We start from the raw sequence: 18,881 nt of genomic DNA, 5'->3' as shown, positions 1-18,881 counted from the left end.
TTGAGTGATTTTCTGTGCTAACTAGAAAGGAATTTGTTCCCATTTTACGGGTGTTTTACCAAGACATGACTGTATGTTCTGTGGTGTAATTTTATTAGTGTTCCCCTGATGAGGGGTCAGCTGTGGTACATTAACAGCTGGTTGGACTGTTGCAGTCTGCATTACATATTGGACCAATTGCCTATGTATTTTAAATAATGTTTTTAGCTGTACTAACAGCTCTTCCTTTGACATTTTTGCAATGTCCGGATGTGGTGTGTAGCTGGCTAGAACCGGTCACGTTGCTCCTGGTCTACCTAGTGGACCGAGCCTGGAAATATGATCATTATGTTTTAGGGCGCCATTAAACCAGAGCAGGTGCTCTTGGAATTTTAGTGGGATTTCTGTCTCCTCGAAAGGAGCTTACTCATCCGGTGGTTTCTCTATTTTATAATAGTGAAACTCTTTTGTTCTAGCGTTTGCCGCTGGAAAGTTTATCCATGAATAGAATACCTCTGTCTGCCGATATTCGTGTGCCTCTATCACGAAAATTACTGTACCACCTTGTGGTGTCAGTCCGTTTTCTATAAGTTTTAAAGTTATAGACTTTCTTAAGTGTACCGGGATGATTATTGCATCCGATTCAGTCTGTAGGAGACTCGTGTCTTCCTCTATTAGTAGGGTTGCCAGTCTAGCTGCTTCCCTTTCTTCTTCACTGTCTGACATTTTATAAATGCAGGCTTTGCAGAGTAGGTCTCCAAGGAGACAAAGATTAGGTGCACAATATTTTGGAACACTGTATCCTTCAACGTTGAATAAACCAGAGCTTTACATAGGAATCTCTTCCTACTGAGTTCGGGCGGATTTTAACCTTACACCCACTCCAGACGTCTATTGGAGTATTTACGGGAGAAAAGGGGTCTGTGTGAAAAATGCACGACTGAGTTACTCTAACGTCTTGCGTTAGTTTATCGCCTTACCAAACGTTGGGCGCCATGTAGTGTAGTTCCTATTTTCCCAATAGGCCCTGCGCATTGGAATAACATAAACAGTAGTATCGACGTAGAAGTGCGGATCTTCCAGGCCTCCACTGACTATGCTAAACTTAATTGGGTTTGTTACCAACTAGCTCAGAGGTCACTGGAAACTTTCTTGACTGAATAGGAAGTGATCAGCTTCCCTGGTACAGACAAGAAGGGATTCAGTTTTCCAACAACCGTGCAACATGACAACTTTGCTCCTCAGATCAAGAGTCAATCTCTAGGGTCGTGTGAACAATAGACAGTTATTTTACTCAGTCAGTGGTTGTGCAGTTTACTTTCACAATATGTAGAGAATAGAGAGACGGCGTTGTCAATAAAGGGTAACATTTATTGAACAGTCTTTCTTCTCGTACAAGAGAAATGAATTGCCACAATTGCAAGACTTGTCATTATAAAAAGTACGTACAGTAAGATGAGTATTGCGAAATAATACTGTAAAAGCATTGATATGGTTTCTTAGCCATACAATGGTTTAAAATGAATAAAACATATATACATTCATATATACATTAGGCTAAAATACTCAACTGGTGCTTCTAACTACGCCTACGCCAGTGTACCTGACCTAAGCCTAATACTTGGGAGGGGAGTAAGTAAGTAGCTTTAAGTTATGTTGGTTTTGCCAAGGTTTGCTTCAAGAATTCTCTCTAAGGGTTTATTCAACACCATACCTCTGGAATAGAATGATGGAGGTCTGGTATCTCCTTCAGGGGGTCGATATCCCAGTCACCCGCAAGGGTAGACTAGAAACGCCGGAGCTGGATTTCTCTGCAGGAGAAAAGACAGCGTCTCTCTCAGCGCGTCGAGGAGGAGGAGGAGGGGCAGCGTCCGTGGGCAGCTTGCATCTGCTGGGCTCTTGCAGGGGGACGGCTGTTCAGCTCCTAAGTTCACCACACCATCGTTCGCTAGTTAGCAGCGATAGCAGTAGCGATAGCAGCTATTGTATCATCAGCATAACAGCAACTTCAGCAGCAGCGAGACAGCGTTTGCTTAAGGCAACGTTGGTAATATTTATACCTGAAAGGTGCCTTGTTTCACGTAAGTTTTTGGACATAAGACGTCAATAAAGATGTCACTAGGAAGTGACCGTCTATCAGTGCTCATTAGAGTTCTTTTACTAATCAAAACATATCAAGCGGGGATTTCCAGGTTGCTGAGTTTTTGTCTTGTTGAAGAACTCGGAGTGTTAATCTAGGAATCTTAGATAGTAACTTCTGCTATGTCATTGCACTAATTGGTTGCAAAGGAAGTGGCAGAGAAAGCGATTCTGAAATGTGGCTCTGTTCGTGTGAGGCCAGAGACGAGTTTCTGAATATTGCATTTGATCGGTTATGCCAATATAGGGAATAAATGGATTTATAGCCGAATAGGGGCATAAGGTCACAGTATCGATCAGGGTCCTAGATTAGAACACTACAATAAAGGCATAGCTAAAACCCTAGATTTGTTGCAGCGCTATTTTTGGTGGCCTGGAATGTGTTCCCAAGTTAAACAATATGTTCTGACTTGCGAGCTTTGTGCTCGTAGTAAACCGGCTAGGCAGGCACCTCAGGGGTTATTGCAACCTTTGCCCACACCTTCCCATCCTTGGCATACAGTCACTATGGATTTGATTATTGAGTTACCTCTTAGTCAAGGGTTTAATACCATTCTGGTTATGGTTTACACCTTCACCAAAATGAGTCATTTCGTACCACTAGTTGGTATGCCTCCTTTCTCCACCACTCTGCAAATGCACCTCCTGGCGCACTCCTAGTTGGGAGATGAAGTCCCCCTGGATCTTGAGGGTCCTTGGAGGGCAACAAGCCCTCCTGTTACCTCCAGTAAGACCCTCACAGCTGGATTGCTGAGGGGTCATAGGAGGCCCCACTGCCTTTCTCCACCACTCTCCAAACACAGCTCCTGGTGCACTGCTGCTTGGGGGATGTACTACACTTTAGTCCTGAGGCCCTCAGGAGGCAAGGGGACCTCATCTGTCCACCAGCAGTGCACTGAGAAATGCGTTTGCAGAGTGGTGAAGAAAGGCGGTGCGGCTTATGACCACTTCTGAGCAATTTCACTGTGTGGGGCTTACTGGAGTTAATAGGAGGTCTTGTTGGCCCCTAAGGACCGTCATCAGCCAAGGGGACTTCATCCCCAACCAGCAATGAGACAAAAAGTTCATTTGTAGAGTGGTGGAGAGAGGGGGAAGGCCTCTGGTGAGTTGCTGGCTTTTTAAAAAAATTACATTTGCCTGCTTTTTAGGAAGGAGGGTTGCAAGCCCCTCTTCCCTCCTGGACCACTTTTGGCCATGGCGACCCCATCCCCGGGGCCTGACTCTTTTAAAACAAATAATAAAAAAGAAAGGGAGGGGCTGATTTTGGCCCAGGGGCCCAATCCCCTGATGCCTGGCCTCCTATTTTTTTATTTTTATAAAAATTAAAATGGAGGGTGGTGCCAGGAAGATTTTGGAACTGAGAACCCCATCCTTCTGGCCCAGCATGTAGTGTGGTAGCCCTGGTCCCACTTAGGGTGCCCACATTTAAAATGTTGGGGACAGTGGGGGCACCTAAAGGCCTCCGTCGTTCCTGCCGGCTCACCACCTCCTACAGGAGCCAACATAACTTTGAGATCCCAAAGCATTGTGTCTGCTTCCCTGTTTGCTTCACAGGGAGCAGGGAAACAGACACTTGTTCTGTTTTCAGCAAGCGAGAGCATTTTCTGCTCTTGCTTGCTGAAAGCAGAGCTCTTGTTTGCTATGGTTTGCCATAGGAAACTGCAATGTCCCAGGAGTAGGTGTGCCAAAACATTGCTGGAGCCGGCCCTGGGGGTTAGTGGTCTCTTGGAGGGGGGGTCGCATGCCCCCCCCCCATATTCTATTTTGGTCTGGGGTATTGGTGGTTCCCAGCGCTGCGTGGCCCCCTGCCTTCAGTTTGTGAAAAGCCCTGGGAAGGTGGTGGTCCTGGGGCTGCATGGGGCCTCATGCTCCCCACAATAATTACATTTAAAGCCATCGGGAGGCATTGGTCTCTGGGGCCTGCAGGGGATTGTGCACGGCCCCCCCTGCAATCTTTAAAAAAAGCCCTGGCAGGCAGCAGTCTCCAGGACGGGGTAGCCACGTGGGCCTCCAACTGATAAAAGTTATAGCCCCATGGAGTTGGCAGCCCCCAGGGCTAGGAGGGGGGTCCAAGTGGTCCAAACCATTAATTAAAGAACCACGCCTTGGGAGGTGGCGGTTCCAGGGGCCCGAGGTGGGCACTATCCCTCCTGTTACCTCCAGTATGTTGCATACAGCTTGATTGCAGAGAGGGCTTCAGAGGCCCGTCCCCCTTTCTCTACCACTCTACAAATGTGCTTTCGGACATACTTCTTGTTCGGGGAAGTAATCCTCTTCAGTCCTGAGGCCCTCAAGAGTAGAGTGGAATTCATTCTCCAACCAGTAGCGCACCAGAGGGCATGTTTGCAGAGTGGTGGAGGAAGGGGGCAGGGACTCTAGCAAGTTGCCAGCTTTCTTTGATTTCTTTTCTTTCTATTTTCTAGGAATGGTGGTCTTCTTTCTCTGGACTCTTTTGGACCTGGGGATCCCATTCCCCAGGGCCCAGCCGTTGAAATATTTGTAAAAAAAATACCACGGGCCCCCCTCGCGGGCTAAATTTGGCATAGGGTTTTGCATCCCCTGGGGCCTGGCCTTTTCTTTTTTATATTATAAAAGGGAGGGAGGCAGACGGCCTCCCTCCCGGGTAATTTTCAGACCCAATCACCCGGGGCCTGACCCTTTTTAAAAATAAATCTGTTAAAAAGGAAGGAGGACTGTGTGGTGTCTCTTCTGGGCAACATTGTGGCTCCAGGGACCTCATTCCCCAGGGCCAGGCCCCTACTCTGGATGCTGTGGTCTCACCCATGGCACCCACTCACATCCGTTGGGGAAGATTGGGGAGCCTCAAAGCCCTGTAGTCCCTCCCAGCTCCCTGTATCCTGTGGGAGCCAGCATTGCTTTTGGACAGAGGGAGCTGCTATCATGCAGCTCCCGCTGTCCAAAGGCAAATCTGCGCGGGTTTCAGCAAGCTAGAAAATCTTTGCTTGGCGAGAGAAGCCATAGCAAACTACAATGTCCTGTAGGTTGGCACCTTGGGACATTGCTGGAGCTGGCCCTGGGGGATGGCAGTCCCCAGTGCCGGCTATGGCTCCACAAGGGGGGCCATGCTGCTCCCTTCTTTCAGGTAAGTAGCCCCAGGGAGGTAGTGGTCCTAGGGGCTGGGGGTCCAAAAAGGACCCCATCATCATTGTGTTTGTGCCTCGGGCAGGTGGTGATCTTTGGGGCTGCCGGGGGGCCCTTCACCCCATTTTTAAAAAAGATTAAAGCCCTGGGAGGTGGTGGGGTCCGAGTGCTCCCTCACTTTCTATTAAGAAAAGCCCTAGGGAGGTGGCAGTCCCTGGGGCCGGGGGGTCCAAGAGGACCCGCTAGCCAATGGAAAAGGTTTAAACAAAGACTTTTAACCCTAGCGGGGTGTCTGAGGACCCCCCACCATATCTGAGGGATCAGGGTATTCCTACCCTGCCCGCTTTTCTTTATTTTTGACTTTTTTTTTTGGGACTCAGCTTTAAAATTATTCCCAAGATGGCTGTCAACACGTCCTGGTTGAAGTGTTGGCAGCCAATCAAATTTCAGTTAGATTCACAAATGCACTGCAACAACTTGTGTGCCCAGATATCTATTCTTTTTAAGTTATATATCTCAAAAACTACTGAACGGATTTATACCAAATCACAGAAAACACACTTTCTGGACCAACATCTAGCTTTCCGTTAAATTTGGTGTAATTCCTTTCAGCAGTTTGGGCTTTAGTCATGTTAAGAAAAGTGAAAAACCCCATAGACTTAACGTTGGGAAAACACGTTTTGGGACCCCCCTTTTTTCTCTCCCCCGGCTTGACAGATCATCCCAAAACTTTTAACACAGCGGCTGAACCAAGAAGGGGACATTTTGTGAAACTATCATGGAGATTGATGAAGCGGTGCCAAAGTTATTGGCCAAACTAAAAACCTTTTACCATGGAAACTTTGGTCCTAACTATAACTTCTACTGGCGACACACTGAAAAAACAAAAGTTACGGCAACGTTATAGTTTGGCTCATGTTCACTCGTACAAAACCAGTGAAATTCAGCTACCTTTGACTCGTGCCGCACATAATGCACTGCTTATGATCTCTCATATTACATCACTCATGACATGGCCAGTGGCATCACTGATGACATCACTGACTACATCATCTGGTGCTACGGTCTACCCTTAGAACTCTACGCGTGTTATGTAGACACGCTGGCACCGAGGCTATTGGAAGTTTATAGGGAAGCAAAGGAGTTGGGTCGCCTTCCTATGTCCATGAGGGAGGCGCTTATTATCCCTTTATTGAAACCTGGGCAAGAGGGTACAGATATGATGGCCTACAAGCCTTTGTCAATGCTAACCACGGGTTATAAAATCCTGAGTCGGATATAAGCGACCCGTCTCCTGCAGCATATGACAACCTTAATACATGAAGATCAGGCTGGGTTTATCCCGACTAGGAACACGCCTACAAGTATACGACGATTGCTGAGGATTCTGGGGGAGGATCAACGGGGCTCCCATATGCCCACGATTTTATCAGTGGACATAGAAAAAGCCTTTGATAGTCTGGAATGACCGTACCTTTACAAAACATTAGGACAGTTTGGTTTGGGCGATACATTCCTGGAATGGACTAGGGTATTGTATTCATCTGCGGTGGCGAGAGTGCGAGTGGGAGCATTGATTTCGACCCAAAATCAAGTGGCACGTGGAACGAGACAAGGTTGCTCACTGTCTCCGCTGTTATTTGCTCTCGCAATAGAACCTTTGGTAGCTAGAGCTAGATTGGGACAGAGTTTTGAGGGTTTACGATTTAGTGAGGTACCGCAGTACATACCACTCTATGTGGATGACCTACTCATGTTTTTGACGGACACAGAGGGGGCATTACAGGGAGCAGCGGACTTGTTATCGAACTTTGGCGACGTTTCGGGACTAAGGGTGAATTGGAACAAGATGTGCATGTTCCCGGCGAGGCCTGGTGGGTCACTACCTGCGCATTCTTGGGATGTGCGCTGGGAGCCGATATGCCTGACCTACCTGGCGGTCCGTATTTACCATGAAGCAATGGATATGGTAGAGGGGAACATAGGAAGATGTGTCAGGGCTTTGAAGGGTAACATGGCATTTTGGTCGACGCTTCCATTGTCTGTGATGGGACGGATTGCATTACTAAAGATGGTAGCCCTACCTCGGCTGCTTTATTTCTTTAGGACATTGCCTGTTTGGGTACTGCCCTCGGTGTTTAAACTACTGAAATCCATGATCGTGGGGTTCCTCTTGAGGTTCCGTGACGATTTGAACCCGTGTTTTCAATATTGTCCGAAATACATAATATTGGTATCAGCGAACCGCAAATGATCCATTTAGCATATCCTGGTGTTTTCGCTATGCTACGAGCAAGAGTACTCCTGTTACAAACACATTTCTGATCTACCCATGGCATCCATCTTAGATCATGGCAGCCATTTTGTGTTTCTTGCCCTCACATACGCAATAACCTCTAATCACTTCATTTCGATTAAGGACACGTAGTCTTAGCCGGAGATTCACCTCTTCCGTGACACGTACACCTTGGAACAGAACATGCTGTAGCTGCATGACTCGACAAAGGCTGCCTCCTCTGCCCGAGGCCAGCCCTACTGAACTGGTTCTCGTGTCCATTGTCCCGATCATGATTAGGCGGCCGAAGCCGGTAGCCTTGCCCATTTACAACCCACAAACATCCCTTATCCCACTTTCCTATCTTCCACACCTGGCTCCGTTCCTTTCTTTCTGAATCTTTATTAGGGGGAGGTAACGAAATTTACGACGAGGCGGTCCGGCTCTTGAATGCAATATTGACAAGGGATTGTGATGAACTAGTGGGAACCCCTCTTCGTAATGTTTGGCTTCAGATATTATCGACGGTTCCTGTGTAACGCCAAATATTTATTGTTTTAGACACAAAGGTTTTGGGAATGTATTACATGTAAAGAATTTGCCCCCAGCTTAAAATTCAGTATATAAGGAGCAACCCTCTTTGTACAAATCGAACAGGCTCCTAGATTCTGCCCGTGTGTAGTATCTGTGACTTCTGTGTCCCTGCAGTAATAAACTTTTGGTCTTTGACGCCACCATCGAGAAGCCCGTGTTTCTGTTCATTTGTGCACCAAGGCAGGTGGAACTCCGGGGTCTTCGGGTGTTGTTCCCTGACACCTCTGGACGGAACCAAAAAGTCCAGAACTCCACTCTGGGGAACTGGGAGGCGGAGAGTAGCTCTAGCGACATTGATGAAACCGAAAGCTGAGGGAGGGCTAGCAGTCCCAGATTTCGAGCTCTATTATTTAGCTGCACAACTCCAGGTTTTGACACAGGCAATTGCGATGGGGTTTAGAGGCCCGTAACACTTGAGAGGTAGGGGAATTCAAAGGCACGTACTCTCATTTATAGTCCCGCAACAGAATCTCACCCTTGGAGGTCTCTCACTAAAAGAGAAAATACTGAGATTATGCTTGAACCGTAGCCAGCGCAGAGCTGGGATGCTACACCCCTATGCTCCGGAAATTCCTCTGGGAATGCTGACAGCATTACCACATGGAGGGGATTGGACGCCTCTGATGGAATGGGAACAAGTGGGAGTTCAGGTACTGGGGGACCTATACAAAGACGGGGAGCTTTTGCCCAATCAGACATTACAGAAGAGGTATGATTTACCGGGGGCGGTTTTTTGGTTTATGCAGCCTTAACTGTAGCAATTAGGAAACACTGGAGAGTGGGATCTGCTGAACCCCAAACGACGACGGCATGTCAGTATGTGGTGATGGCGGCAGGGACCTCCAAGGTGGTCACATGCCTCTACTCCAGAATGCTGGAGGAGGGACTACAGCCACTGGACACGTTGTGACTAAAATGGGAAGTTCTGAATATTGATTTGCGATGTAAGGGCAACGTTTTGCACTGTTTGTGTACCATGTTACAATGCAACCAATAAAATATGTTTTAAAAAAAATGGGTGAGTGACACGTTGTGGGAATGTCTTTTATCAGTGTGTCAGTTGGTGTCTAAGTGGCTGTATAGGTGTGTGAGTGGGTACACGTGTGGCTGTATTGGTGAGTGATTGGTTCTCTGAGTACCTGTATGGTTGTCTAAGTGTCTGTGAGGGTGGGTGAGGACCTGTGTTACTGAGTGTATGAATGAGTGAATGGGTGAGTCAATCCTTGAGGGTCAACTTCCTTTCCTGTTACCTCTACTATGTCCCACAATTAAGGATTTCGGAGGGGTTATCTGAGGCCCGCCCCTTTCTCTACCACTCTGCAATTGTGCAACCAGGTGCACTACTATTTGTAGGATGAAGTCTCCTAGGCTTTTGAGGGTCCTTGGGTTTTTGATAATTTCTTTTGATTTCCTTAACAAATGCTTCTACTGATTTCTAATTTCCTTTCCAAAGTGAGAAGAAATCGTCAATATATCTAAGTCACATTACATTGTGAGGTGACCAATCTTGTAGCTCCTCCCACCAGCCCATATGCAAATTCACATAACTGCAGGCAAAGCAGTCCCTTGCAACTGTTGGTATGTCATTGTTAAATAAGAAATATTACTCTCAGGGCACCAAGTGATCATATTCAACAATATCTCATTATGTTTGTGGAACTGTATTGGCCTAGACTTAGAAAATGGTGCAGTTCTCTTAAGCCATCCGCATGTCTTATGCTGGTACATAAGGAATTAAAATCAAGTACAAAATACATAAAAATAAAGACCGGCCTCTGGGTAGGCTGGTCATTTCTGCTATAAGCAGTCTATTTGAAAATTCCTCCAGATTTGTAGATCATATTTTTCTACTATTGGTCCTTTACTAGTCATCATACATCAAGGATACCACTGATTTTATACAGAGAATTTTCTATATACAGTGGGAGGAAATGGTTTGTCTTGATGTTAATTCATTAAAAACATTTATTTTAACAATTATTTCCTGCAGGATGTTAGATTAAGTCATTGCCTACATTATTTTCAAAGGAAGTGTGCTGCAGCACCTATGAGTAGCCTTGTGTCATGCTAGACTTACTGCAAAGCTGGACGGTAGCACATGTACAGATGTTTTGAGACTTTGTTGGTTGTAGTAACTTACGCAATTCAGTTTGTGAATAGCAATGTGCTTACACTTGAGTGAGTGAGAGTTTTGTATTTGTATATCCCTCCGTAAACCCCCCCCTACCCATCTCTAAACCCTTCTATTTGGTTGTACGTTTGTCCCATTGTCCATCCACTTCCCCACCCCCATTAACTACTATATGTAAAGCTACACATAGGTTGCATTTGTGGCCGAGATCTATTCATAAAAAAGATAGGAGAGGCAGTGATCTCCACACATACGTTTTTGAATTGCATTTTGTAGTACATGAGTTGTACTACTGTAGTACTATTTTACATACTACAAAATGTGAATCGTGCTCAGTGTCTATAGTGACTCTGTCTGTAAAGCCAAAGCGTTGTCCAGATTTTTGTTTAGTCTTTGTGAAGAACACCAGGACAATGGCACATTGAAACTAATTTCCTAGTTCACATAACCAGTCACAGATTGAACGATCTGCAGGATCGCAGTGGTATACAGCTACAGAGATATTTGTAGTGCCACCAAAGCATAGAGATCTGTGAGAGCACAGTCCACCCACACAAGAAGGTACATGCAAGAGTTGTACCGGACAAACATTGAGATGCCTAAAAGATCACAGTACCACACACTCACTGAGGCATCTATAAGATCAGTGCCAGCAACACATTGAGGTACACGTGGGAGCAAAGTGCAGGCCGGGCATGCAGCTATATGAAGTATTGGTGCTGCCCCATACTGAGTTATCTGCAGTAGCACAGTGTCAGGCACACTTTGGCATATCTGAAGGGTTTGTGTGTAAGTAAATTTATGATTTTACCAAGGCTTGTTTGATCTTAAAGAAGAAGATTTAGGAAGGAACTATTTTCTGCCGCTTGGATGTTATAAGAAGCTGGAGTCTTGACATTGTAGCGTTTAAACTGTTATTATTGGACTATTACACCTTTTAAAATATTTATGTCATGAGTCCACGAGATTAAAACATGACAAAATAATTCCTGTGCAAACAAAGCTTGTATCTTGTCATTTAAGACAGATCCGGATAGTTTAGAAATATATATATATTTATGCCTTTGAATTATCGACGATTCAAAAAGGGGGTGGTGATGAACAGAGTGTCTTATTTAAGCAGACCACTCTTACCCAGTCAAGAGATCAGGGCTTGATCCATCACTGTTATTTAGCTCACTGCATCACCCCAGTTCAGAACCTGGCTATATGCAAATCAGTCTGTCCCTGGCCCAGTGCCTCATGGGAACAGGGCAGACCAAACTACCAAGCCAATTCTTCACCGGAAAGGAGACAAGCTACCGGGGACCGGTTTCTGGCATTTCAGCCGTCGTCGGCCCGGCTTGCTTGAATCCTGGTGGTGCAGTGAGCAAGGGACTCATGTCTGAGTATACCCTGCCACACTTGTGGTGGCCAAAAACGATTCACAAAGGGGGTGGTGATGAACAGAGTGTCTGCATTAAGCAGACCACTCTTACCCAGTCAAGAGATCAGGGCTTGATCCATCACCGTTATTTAGCTCACTGCATCACCCCAGTTCAGAACCTGGCTATATGCAAATTAGTCTGACCCAGTGCCTCATGGGAACAGGGCAGACCAAACTACCAAGCCAATTCTTCACCGGAAAGGAGACAAGCTTCCGGGGACCGGTTTCTGGCATTTCAGCCGTCGTCGGCCCGGCTTTCTTAAATCCTGGTGGTGCAGTGAGCATGGGACTCATGTCTGAGTATACCCTGCCACACTTGTGGTGGCCAAAAACGATTCAAAAAGGGGGTGGTGATGAACAGAGTGTCTGAATTAAGCAGACCACTCTTACCCAGTCAAGAGATCAGGGCTTGATCCATCACCATTATTTAGCTCACTGCATCACCCCAGTTCAGAACCTGGCTATATGCAAATTAGTCTGACCCAGTGCCTCATGGGAACAGGGCAGACCAAACTACCAAGCCAATTCTTCACCGGAAAGGAGACAAGCTTCCGGGGACCGGTTTCTGGCATTTCAGCCGTCGTCGGCCCGGCTTGCTTGAATCCTGGTGGTGCAGTGAGCAAGGTACTCAGGTCTGAGTATACCCTGCCACACTTGTGGTGGCCAAAAACGATTCAAAAATGGGGTGGTGATGAACAGAGTGTCTGAATTAAGCAGACCACTCTAACCCAGTCAAGAGATCAGGGCTTGATCCATCACCGTTATTTAGCTCACTGCATCACCCCAGTTCAGAACCTGGCTATATGCAAATTAGTCTGACCCAGTGCCTCATGGGAACATTCTGAATCGTTTTGTCCACCATAAGCGTGGAAGGGTATACTCAGATGTGAGTCCCTTGCTCATTGCACCATCAGGATTCAAGCAAGCCGGGCTGAAGACGGCTGAAATGCCAGAAACCGGTCCCCGGAAGCTTGTTTCCTTCCCAGTATAAGAATTGGCTTGGTAGTTTGGTCTGCCCTGTTCCCATGATGCACTGGGCCAGGGACAGACTAATTTGCATATAGCCAGGTTCTGAGCTGGGATGGTGCAGTGAGCTAAAAAACGGTGATGGATCAAGCCCTGATCTCTTGACTGGGTATGAGTATCCTGTTTAATTCAGATACTCTGTCCGTCACCACCCCCTTTTTGAATCGTTTTGAATTATCGACAGCGTGAGAGCGCCCACCTACTGCTAAAGTAAGCAGCGCGAGTGTAATGGAGATAATCTTTACTGCGCATCTATTTCATTAGTTTGTCTAAGCATGAAGAACAGTGAATATTTTAAGTTAAATGCAAATGTGGAAAAGGATTCAGTTTAGAAGCACGTGTAGTGTAATTGAAAGTAAACAACTTTGCCCAAGCGCAAGGAGAACGCGAGCAGTCAAGTGTGAGGAGAGCTGTCATCGCGTGCAGTGTAATTGAAAAGTAAACAAGTTCGTCTGACTGCGAGGATAGATTTAATTCTCCCGTTGTAGACCCAGTGATGCCATGGTATGACATCACTGAAGATTCTGAGAGAATGGTCAGTTGATGAAGCTGGGGGTTGCTGTACACTTGTGTAGCTGTACTTATATGAATAAAGACCTTTTATTCATTAACCACTGCCTCTGTGGTTACTACATTTAGTACCTGTTCTACCTGAAGTATATGAAGACTCGTTGTCAATCGGTGAGATATTTGAAGGATGAGTGCTAGTCACACAGATATCTTAAGAATAGCATTTAGTCTGTCAATTTGTTCTTCAGCAGCCAAGGGGTAGTGACTAGGACTGGGCTACTGCAGCCGGCGCTCGGTGCGTGGAAGGCACTGTGTGCCTTCAGCCAAGGCTCAGTGAGTGACTAAGAGGGTCCTGTGCAGTGGTATCCAAGGCTCAGTGTGTGGAAGGCATTGTGCTTTAGTGGCCAAGACATGGTGTGTCTCTAGCTCAATGCACTTCCACAGCCAAGACTTGTGTGTGGCTGGCACTGTGCTCCTGTAGAAAAAGATTAGTGGTTTGTTGACCCTGGACTCTCATGGTCAAGGCTAAGTGGGTAACTGGAACTGCGCTCAAGCAGCCATGGGTCTGTGTGTCATTGGAAATGATTTCCTAAAGCAAGGTTCAATGTGTGTCCAGCACAGTGCTTCTGCAGCCCAGGACTGGCTCTCAGAGTTCTCCTCTAGCCAAGGTTTAGTGTATCATCAACACCACTCTCTTCCAGCCAGGGCTAAATGTGTAGCTGCCACTGTCCCCCAGCAGGCAAGAATTGGGGTGTGACTCTCACAGTGCTGCAGCAGCCAAGGTTTAGTGTGATATCGGAAATGCTCTCTTACAGTCGAGCCTCAATGTATGGTCGGCACCAGAATCCCACAGCCACGGCTGTGTGTGTGGCTGCAGGTATGCTCCTCTAGCCAAGGTGTTGTGTGTGGTCCCTATTGCAGTCCTACTGTCAAGGCTCAGTGTGATACTGAAACTGTGTTGTTGCAGCCAAGGATCATTGTGTGGTTAGCACTGTGTTAACGTAACCAAGTATCGCTGTGTGATTGACACTGTGCTACTGTGTCCTGTGAATGGCACTGTGCTCCTGCAGCCAAGGATAGGTGTGAGGCTGGAACTGCTCTTGCGGCTAAGGATAGGTGTGTGGTTAGCACTGTGTTCATGTAGCCAAGAGTCAGTGTGAGGCTGCCTGTGTGCTGCTGCAGCTAAGGATCGGTGTGTCATCAACACTGTCCTCCTGCAGCTAAGGATAGTTGTGTGGCTGGCACTGTGCGCTTGCAGTCAACGATGGTTGTGTGTTTGGCACTGTGTTCATGTTGTCAAAGATCGTGTGTGGCTGACCCTGTGCTCCTGCAGTCAAGGATCAGAGTGTGACTGGTGCTTTGCTCCTGCAACCAAGTGCCTGCATGTGGCCGCCTCTGTGCTCCTCCAGTCAAGGATGGGTGTGTAGTTTGCATGTGCTCCTGTAGCCACGGATAGGTGTATGGCTGGCACTGTACTCTTGCATCCATGAATAGGTGTGTGGCTGGCAGTGTACTCCTGCATCCATGAATAGGTGTGCGGCTGGCACTGTACTCCTGCATCCATGAATAGATGTGTGGCTGGCAGTGTACTCCTGCATCCATGAATAGGTGTGTGGCTGGCAGTGTACTCCTGCATCCATGAATAGGTGTGTGGCTGGCAGTGTACTCCTGCATCCATGAATAGGTGTGTGGCTGGCAGTGTACTCCTGCATCAATGAATAGGTGTGTGGCTGGCAGTGTACTCTTGCATCCATGAATAGGTGTGTGGCTGGCAGTGTACTCCTGCATCAATGAATAGGTGTATGGCTGGCACTGTACTCTTGCATCCATGAATAGGTGTGTGGCTGGCAGTGTACTCCTGCATCCATGAATAGGTGTGCAGCTGGCGCTGTACTCCTGCATCCATGAATAGGTGTGCAGCTGGCGCTGTACTCCTGCATCCATGAATAGGTGTGTGGCTGGCAGTGTACTCCTGCATCCATGAATAGGTGTGTGGCTGGCAGAGTACTCTTGCATCCATGAATAGGTGTGCAGCTGGCGCTGTACTCCTGCATCCATGAATAGGTGTGTGGCTGGCAGTGTACTCCTGCATCCATGAATAGGTGTGTGGCTGGCAGAGTACTCTTGCATCCATGAATAGGTGTGTGGCTGGCAGTGTACTCCTGCATCAATGAATAGGTGTGTGGCTGGCAGTGTACTCCTGCATCCATGAATAGGTGTGTGGCTGGCAGTGTACTCCTGCATCCATGAATAGGTGTGTGGCTGTCAATGTACTCCTGCATCCATGAATAGGTGTGTGGCTGGCAGTGTACTCCTGCATCCATGAATAGGTGTGTGGCTGGCACTGTACTCCTGCATCCATGAATAGGTGTGCGGCTGGCAGTGTACTCCTGCATCCATGAATAGGTGTGCGGCTGGCAGTGTACTCCTGCATCAATGAATAGGTGTGTGGCTGGCAGAGTACTCCTGCATCCATGAATAGGTGTGTGGCTGGCAGTGTACTCCTGCATCAATGAATAGCTGTGTGGCTGGCACTGTGCTCCTGTAGTTAACTCTCAGTGTGGGCTGGTAATGTGCTCTTCTATCCATGGTTTAGTGTGTTGTTCACACTGTCATCCTACAGTCAAGAGTAAAGGCCAAATTATGAGTTTTTGGCAGAGCCGCGGTACAGTGGTTTGCTCTGCCAAAGCTTGCGCTACCCACCTGCCAGATTATAACGTATTCATAGTCTGGCGGGCGGGCAACGTGGTGGTTCCCCTGTGCTGCCCTTTATAAGGTAAAAAGGCACCACAATATGAACTCCTCACAAGGTTCCTGCACTGCATGGACTCGTAAGTCAAAGCTGTGCAAGAACCTATATGTATGTACACAGGGGCACATGTTATGCTCTCCTGTGGGCATCCACATATGTGTGAGGCATCTTTGTTTCCTCTCCGCCAGGATTTTCATGGTGGTGGAGCCACCATGAAAAACCTGGCAGAGAGAAAACTTGTAATATGCTTGGCAGACCCGTGGTAATCCCACCAAGCATATTGCGGCCTCTGACTGCTGCTAATATGTGAGGGAATGGCGGTTCCCTGGCGGAGCCCGTGGTCCTAGTGCGGTCGACTGCCTGAGACATAATTGGGTGGTCAGAGTGCAGGTGCGGTGGTGGCTGGATCTGCCACCACCACCACACCACCATGTGTCTGGCGGTCTGAGGACTGGCAGACTCGTAATCTGGACCAATGTGTGGCTAGCACTGTGGTCCTGCAGTGTGTATTGCACGTGCAATTGCAGCTATATTTCCAACAACAATTGAAGCCTCAGTAATTCTAATACTTGTTAACATATGTGTCATTTTCACAGAGCACCTGTACAAAGGGCACATATTTACATACACACCTACAATGTGAACAGTTACACTGTCTTCTAGAGCAGTGCTTACATAGCTTTTTAGAACCACCACCCAATTTTGAGAAGGACAACGTTTCCTGACACATCTAGCTTTGATGCACATGGGACAGCAATTGGTTTAAACATCACCACCTTAACCAAGCCTTTTGATATTGATCTGTGTATAAAAGTGTCAGATGGTGAATGGCATTGGAGTCTGGAGCTGGAACACTCGTCAGAGTGGGGTGCTGGTCTGTGGCATCCATTCACTAAAATTACAAGGCTTCTGAAAAATCTTTGTGTTGAAACCAGTGATTTTAGTATTTTTGAAACCCTCTGCTGCAGCAGTGTCGTGTAGTTCTCATAAACCCATGAAAGATCCACGCGTTTACACAACATTCACTATAGGATTGGTGTCAGACTGATTCTAGACACCCCTTCCGGGTATGTTGGCCTGTATACCAGCTCGCTCACAGCGCCACTAGAAACTCCTCTTATCAGGGAGAGAATATTTTTTGGCAACTATCGAACACAGCAACCCTGATCCCTCAGGACCGTGGAAACAGTGTCCTACCTTTCATTCAGTCACTCGTGCTCACTCTGTCTGTCTTAGAGAGATTCACAGAACCAACGGCCCGGACGTGTTTCAATAAGCAGTTATTGAACGGTCGTTATTCTAGTGTAAAGTAGACGAGCAGCAACAACCTCTAGACAGTAACAGATATAAATGATTAGAAGCAGCAGGAAAGTAAAAGGATGGTAGAGTTCTACCATCTTGCAATAATCATGAATACATACGAGTATATAAAACACATGATAATAAAAGTGCATACTTCTGCGATGCCACCCTAACTAGATGTTCCTAATTGTATCTAGCATGTGTGTAGGTGTTAAGCCAAGAATCCCTCTAGGATAAAGTCAACACTATTTCTTGATTGAGAGGTTGTGGGACTCCGTCCTGGTCTCAGGTTGGACACTCCGTGAGGGATGTTAGATCACTACAAGCTGGAGTATCTGCATGCAGGAACCGCAGCGTCTATAGTCAGTGTGTTGGCCTGGAAATCTTGGTCTCCTCTTTCTGTCTTAGCAAGATGTGATGCATATATACCCATAGGTCTCCCCGGGGGTTCTACCTCACTGTATTACTTTGTCGGACTTAGGAGGACGTCTGGAATAAACTTTGTACATAGATATTATTCAGGAGATGGTAGTCCTGCTGTGCTTCCAAGAATCCTCATGTATAATGTATGAGGCTTTTACCAGGGAAAATCCAGCGTTCCATGCGCAGTGTTGTATCTAGGTAAAAGGTAAAAGGTCAGTCCCTAAGAACCGTTATGTACGTAATGTAGGGGAGAATATAGGTGAAGGGTTTTTGTGTTACCTGAGCCTATATTTGGGTACCTCTATGGAATATAACAGCAGAATATGGTGTAAGACTTCATGTCAATTTTTGTTTTAAAACAAGACATGTGCCAGTTTAAATTTTTATTTTACAAACACACCCCAAGGGCATGGGAGCACTTTAACCCTTTCACTGTGGCGGCTATTCCGCCGCAGTGCTAAGGGGCGGGGGGCGGCGCGGCGCTCCTGCACTGGTGACGGAACCACTCAGTCACGCCCCTCGGGTGAGCTGTGCTTGTGACGGAACGGTTCTGTCATGGCCCCGCCCACTCAATAGAACGCGCAGGCGCGACGAGTGGGCCGTGACGGAACCGTTCCGTCACCAGCACAGCCCACCCAAGGGACGTGACGGAACGGTTCCGTCACAAGCGTGGGAGGGGTTAAATGGGCATCAGAATACATTATACCAGGTCAGATTCATTTTTAATTGAAGCACATAATATTAAGTGATGTTGTGCCAATGCAGAGACTCAAATCTGGCTCTCCAGATCCAACTCAGCAGCTCTGGACTACAGCCACATCGATATTTCTCAGTTTATCTGTGAAATTCATATGCAAGTGGCATGGTTGTGTACACTCGCATATAGTGAGCACAGTCTCTGTTGAAATGTCTCAGTGAAGTAAAAGAAACAGCGACACAAATGCTGGAAGGTTGGCCCAGACTCTTGCTAAGGGATACTTGCAAGAGTGTGTTTTAAACTTTACTTAGGAACACAGTTCAGCACCTCTGCACAGGTGCACAAACAGGGCTAATCATCTTAAATATTACCTATAGGCCAGGATCTTGCAACCCCCCAAAAACAGGCTCTTGGCCCACCAGTGGGTCTGAAACCACAGTTTCGGAAACATTCTAGGGAATATCTTACAGTTGTGGCCAGACATGGAACAATATCTTGGGGAATCATTTCTACACTTAAGGAACC

The sequence above is a fragment of the Lissotriton vulgaris genome, chromosome 7, assembly GCF_964263255.1.
Source record: "Lissotriton vulgaris chromosome 7, aLisVul1.2, whole genome shotgun sequence".
Classification (NCBI taxonomy): Eukaryota; Metazoa; Chordata; class Amphibia; order Caudata; family Salamandridae; genus Lissotriton; species Lissotriton vulgaris.
Note: the sequence above shows the minus strand (reverse complement) of the source record.